Here is a 6,859-nt window from a genome sequence, read left to right on the forward strand (position 1 = left end):
ATGGAGAAAAAGATAAACGTCGAGGTCAGGCGTATCATGAATGCATCAGAGGAAACAGTACTAGATCGAATCGAAAAATCCAGCTTAAACTGGTTTGGACATGTTCTGCGTATGCTAGAGAGCCTGCAACCAAACCAAAAAAAGTTTTTTAATGGATAACCCATATGCACGTCTCTGATGAATTTATCGACACTTTTTCAACATTAAAATATGTGGCATTTATAGTGACTTTTACCCTCAAAATTTCATTCGAAACGCTAAAAGTACTTGGAAGAAAATTATAATAAATCGAAAAAATATTATGACTTTAACACCCTGTAGCTACGAAACAAAGCGGAATCGGACCTATGTTGATATGAAAAATTAATTTTATTTTTAAGTGAGGAATCTCCCCACGAGAGATGGCACATGTTTTTTGAAACACCCTGTATAAAGCCAGGGTCGGACTTGTTTTAAATAGTAATTAAATAGTTTTGTTGTTGTTAAGGTACCCAAAAAAAAAATTATGGTGTGGCATATCATTGTACTTAGGCGACCGAGTTTAAAAGGTCCGTATTTAAAAAAATTAAGTTGGCCTCTGTATCTCACAAATTATCAGCTAATTTGAAAATATAAAAATACTATCACATAGCCCTAATAAGGGCTATGAGAACGTGCAATTAGTTTTTTGATTTTATAAAAATTAACGACAGGAAAAAATAAAATTGTTTTTCAAAAAAGTTCGCTGTTTCAAAAAACTCAGCAATCCTTAAAATTTTTAAAACTTTTTTGATGGCATCTTGGTGAACATCCCAAGGTGGCAACTTTGTCCCAATTTAATCATCTTCGTATCTATTACAGTTTCCAAGATACCAATGCTCGTACTTCGAATTTGTAGCACCCTGTATACAGGGTGTGTCTTAAATAAGTGCAAATATTTTCAGGACTGGTGGATCGCGATTAAAGAAACATATTTTCTCTTTAACGTTTTTCTAAGTCCAAAATTATCGAGTTATTTTACTTTGAAAATTTGAAAAAAAAAGACATTGGATCTATTCTGGATTTTCTTTTTTGTAAATTTAATTCACTACCTATGTTGCCATATTATCAAGAAATTATATATTTTAACTAACAACAAAAAAAAAATAAAAAAAAATCGGGAAAAAAACCTCATATACATGTTTCTGGTGTAGAAAAATATACTACTCCTAAAATATTTGCGCTTATTTAAGACTGACCCTGTATAATAATAATTCTACTGTATATTTATCACCACAGAAAAATTTAGTAAACTTTAATAAATTGAATTACTGTAAAATATACTATTTTATATTTTTATGCTTATGCTTACTGAATTACAATATAGTCACCATTTTGTCAACAATATTGTATTGGCATATTGAATTCTGATTTCAGCAGTCTGTAATCAAGTGTATACCTCAGAGTTAATTTCATCCATTCCCTTGGTAATTTTCATTGGAAATATAGTTTTCACGATCTCAAATATCGAAACTAGAGAAAAGTTACGTGATAAACTATAGGGTTGTCAACCGTCCTCTATTTCGGAGGACAGTCCTCTTTTTGATGGTACCCTTGATTATGTATAAATAGATGTACAATGAGGGCTTAGTACAAGCCCGTCTTCTAGGTGGCGCCTTGCCCGTTCTGAATTTTTGTATTCCCCTACGATTTTCTTTGAGGGGAATCCGTTAAACCCGCCCATCGTTCAAAAATGGAAGGGCGCGAGGTCACATCTATTGGGCCACTTATTAGCACGTTTCACCCATGTTTTACGAAAATAGCTTTATCCTTGTTTGTTTCAACTGTGACAAGAAAAAAGGAAAAAAAGTTATATTCGCTTCTAAATTCGGCAGTTTTGTTGATCTTTCTCGACTTGTAATTTCGTTTCGTTTAGGTTATGTCTTATAAAAATAAATATTTATAAGCTTTTGAATTGAAATATACCTTAATGCATATCTGAGTAATTAAAAAATTCAGTTTTTTCGTCCCTCGCGAAGAAACATAAACAGTATTTGTGAAATTTGGATTAGAAACTATTATTTTATTAGTTTATTTTGTTGTGTTTAAGTGTTGTGTATTTGTACCTACTGGATAATATTTTCCAACATATTTAATTAAGCAAAAAGCATCTGTTTTACAGGTAAGTAAATACTGTTCATATTTATTTCTAAATTCATATAAATTTGTTTTAAATCACTCTTGGGAAAAATGTTATAGAGTCTGAGATAAGTTTAATAATAAACATTTGATAGATTGATAGATAGATTAAACGATAATGCCCAGTTTGCTTAAAAGTTTAAAAAAATACTGATTTTATGCTATAAATTGTTTCATTTCTCACTTTGCTTTTTTGGAATTGTCAGATATATTGTGTATTTTATAATTTTTCCGAGAATTTTTCTTAATAACTTGATAACGTAAAATATTTTTTATCTACAGTCAACCCTGTGTTTAGATAAAGCTTCATATCAGATTTCCTATTTTATATTTTCACTCAAATCATATTTTTTGTAAAATATGCTTGCAAAAGTAGCGTAAATTTGACAGGGAGGTATTTTTATAGATATACAGGATGATTCAAATATATATTTACTTTTAAAGTTATTAGTTATGAGCAAAGGTTATGAGTTTGTGAAAAGAAAGGCTATATTTTGTATTTTTGCTTGGTGGATTTGTTATTAAATTGTCATTCCAAAAAATACCATAATGTCGTAGTCGTATAGAGTTCATTTTGACCAAAGAATATATTTTGACCCTTTTTGGATTGAATTTTATTGTTTATATAATAAAATATATATTTAAAGCCCTCTCTTTCTAAGTTAAGTTAAAAATAGGTAATATCGACGTTTTTTACTGGAACTAATTTAAGTTAATAATTATAATTATATAATTCATATAATTATATTAAAATAGACTAAATTGTTTATTATATACAGGATGAGTCAAAACTAGATATTATATTTTTCTTTGCTATTTCAAATGAAACACTGTATTTTATATCATAAATCAACAAAGCTTTTATGCAACTTTTGTTTTATTAAGATCTATATCCCAAATTAATAGTTATTAAATTGTTTTCAATTGTCTCTTTGCGAATAAACATGATTTTTTACGCAATTTTTATTAGTAGGTTTGTCGACAAAAGTGATGTATCTATTTATCAGCGACAAAAATTAAGAATTAGATGTTTAAAATAATTTTCTAATTATTTTTTTACTTGGCATCAGTAAATATGATTTATTTTATCGATGCAGCTGAAAATAATTATGTATTCTAAAAGAGGACATTACTGTATATACATCGATTATGGATTTAAAAATTATTTTTCAAAACAAAGTTGGAAAAAATTTTTGAGAAAAAATTGGAGTTCTGTTCGAAATAATCGAGAAAAACCCAACATCTAGTTTTGACGCCCCTAGTATATATCATGCATTATAGTTGATTATACTGCAATTTATTATACATACGTAGTTTTGTTTGGTGAAAATGAAACTTTCTAAAAGTATTCCCAATTAAAACATATTAAGAATTTCCTACATTATAATTTTGAAGACGTTTGAGTGGGCAGACAATTTGGTCTAAAATAATATGTCTAAAAAATTTAGCCTAAAATAATCAAAAACCACTTAACACATATAACTCGCTTTTAAAAAATCTAAAAGAAATAAGTTTGTTTATTATATTCATATTTTATTAAATTATTATAGGTGTGACTGCTAAGTGGTCGTACTCGCCACTTTAACCAAGCATTGGTGGGACCTTCAGAGATCATAATGCGAATTTCTTCATACCATGTAAATCTATATACATGTATAATAAATGCGTTTGCTTTATTAAATTTTTTTTCTTATACGGTATGAGCGAAAAAAAACGGCGTCTATTTGTTTACGTACAAATGACATCGATATTCATTTCCAAACCACCTCTGAGGCCGTTTTTTTTTATCGTATGGTATATATTTACATATCCCTTATCCTTTAATTCCGATTTATTTCTAATAATTATAAAAATAAGATACCTGATTAATTCTTCCGAAATATTATAAAATGAGATATCACGAAAGAAATAAAGTTAATTATCTCGTTTGTTTTGGGAATTCCAAAAAAATAAAAAAAAGGGTATAGAGAATCTTTAGAGACACAGTTCAAATGTTATTTTTGAGTATACTGGTTGCTTCAAAAAATGTGGCGGATACATGTTTTTTAATGCAAAACTCCATTTTTATTTTATTTTCGATTCTGCCTAAAATTCTATAACTTTTTTTTATAAATAACGTTAGTAAGTATTTACAATTTAAAAAAAAAGTAAAATTTTATTCCTATGTTACTTAACTGTCAGTTGTTTCCGAAGTTGGACTACACAAATTTGGTAGGAGTGTTTTACAGAGATGAAAAAAAAATATATTTATATGTAAAAATACTTGCAGTTAGATGCTACACTGTGTTCAAACATTTTTTTTGGCTGATCCGATATATATATTATTATTTTTTCTAGTGATTTTACAAAACCTTTCAACATTTGTTAAGAAAGTATATTAAGTACACCTATACTCAACAGCTTGCAATCTGTTCTGAATTTTATCCTTCTTTTAATTCATTTACATTATAACAAGTTGCCATATGACAAAACAAAAATTATTTATTATTAAACATTAAGTAAAGTGATTTATTTAGTTATATGACATTCTTAATAGAAGTTGAAGGATTTTGTAAAATCTATCAGAAAGAATTATAATATATCGGGTGTTTTTCAAAAGTAGCTTGATTGATGTATTCAATTAGTTTCGGTCATTTCTTGTTTCACCGGAAATGACTACAACTTTTGGTTTTTAAATGGTACCGTCGGTATTTTTTTACTTTATTTTGCAGAATATGGCATTCTCAATAGAATAATTCAATGTCAACTTTTGACTCTTTTACTTAAAAAATAGTATTTTAAAGTTCAATCTAGTAGAGTGCCATGATAATAAACAACATGTAACCGGTCGTAAAGATAACGACAGTTTGACTCGACATACGGAGTGTGTGGTACCAAATTATTTACCAAAATTAGGTACCAAAATTTATTAGGTATCAAAAAATGCTTTTCCAAATATGCTAATGAGCCACTCTCGTTTCATTAAAAAAAATTGAGTTATGATTAAAATACGAAATGGGCATATTTCAACTGACCAGGAAAAGACACAAAAAATATTAGACGACCAAATCAATTTTTCCAAAGCTCCTTGATTAATCCTTGATTAAAAAATAATGGTTTTAACACAGCCATGACACTAGATTGAATTTTAAAATGCTATTTTTGATTTAATTGAAAATGTCAAAAGTTGACATATGATTGTTGATGTCAAAAGTTGTCATTCTATTCAGAATGTCATTTTCTATCAAATAAAGTACCGTATGATCGAATAAAAACGGCGTCAGCAATGGCTATGAAATGAAAAGCGCTGTCATTTTATATGTAAATTTATATGAGAAATGTCATCGATGTTCATTTCATAGCCATCGCTGACGCCGTTTTTATTCGATCTTACGGTATAAAAAATACCGAGGGTACCATTTAAAAATCAAATGTATACATTTCCGGTGAAACAGGAAGTGACCGAAACTAACTGAATACGAATCAATCTCGATTTATGTCATATACCTACTAACATTCCCAATTTAGTTTTTTTCTCGGAATCTGAAAAAATAAAAAAGTTATAGAGGTGAACCACTTTAAAAAAAAACACTCAGTATAGGCTGTGTCATTGAAAGAGTCTGCAGATATTTTTTTAATTTTAAATACGTAGAATTAACCATTAATATATGTTGAACACCCTGTAGCATCTGCCTTAAATATCTACATAGTATCTAATATTTTTTCTTCATCAACAAATTGAAATATTAGAAAACTAGTTTTAGGTTACACCATTATACAAGGATTATACATAAAAAAGTAATAATTTTACGCAGGATCTAAAATAAAATAGGATGTTACATTTAAAAAAAAACATATGTTAAATCCGTCATACTTTTTACAAAGTTACAGAGGTAGGTAGGTATAGTTTCATATATTTTTTTAATTATCCATCTAGAAATAAAATATATATATACCTAATATAATAATTTAGTATTTAACAAGGGGCCATGAAAATCAAAATAAATATAAATCCATATCCACAAATAAAAAATGTAAATAACGCTTTGAGGTAAAAATTCGATTCAAAGCAGATAAGATATTTTATTCTTTACCGAGAATTAAATTCGAAGAATTCCTAGTCCCTACTTCTTTGCCAAATTCAATAGTCTCCGCCCCTTTTTACGTTTTAATTTCTGCCACCAGTTGGCAGCATCGACTTATACAGGCACATTGACTAACTATTAATATATAAACAAGGATGGTACTGTCCTCTTTTCTCCCACGTCAATAGGTTTCAATAAAAGTCCCCTTTTTTTACACGCCAAACTCAAAATATAAAAAATATTCGTCTATCACCAAAAAGCTGTTAATTTTTTGTTCGTACAGAAAAGAAATATTTGTGGAAGCGATGCATGTTTAGCTTTATTGGTAGCTATGTTTTGAAATAAAAAGTGTTGTAGAAAATCGTTTATTTTATTTTAACAAGTTTTGAGTAAGCAGTATATTTTTGAGTAAGTAAATATTTTCAAGAAAGTAAGGAAGACTTCACCGCGTAATGAAGAATCATTTTTAAGAAAGTAAAAGAATCACCGCATAACGTTGTCCGAGGTTTCAAAAAAAGTTTCGGTAGCGGCGCCGGTGCTTTTTACCCTCTCGTCCTATATTTTCTAATTTGAAAGTTGGCAACCCTATATAACCATTACAGATCCATTAATATAAGTAAAGGAAAACAACACAATAA

The sequence above is a fragment of the Sitophilus oryzae genome, unplaced genomic scaffold (genome assembly GCF_002938485.1).
Source record: "Sitophilus oryzae breed Bouriz unplaced genomic scaffold, Soryzae_2.0 scaffold_937_pilon_pilon, whole genome shotgun sequence".
Taxonomy (NCBI): domain Eukaryota; kingdom Metazoa; phylum Arthropoda; class Insecta; order Coleoptera; family Curculionidae; genus Sitophilus; species Sitophilus oryzae.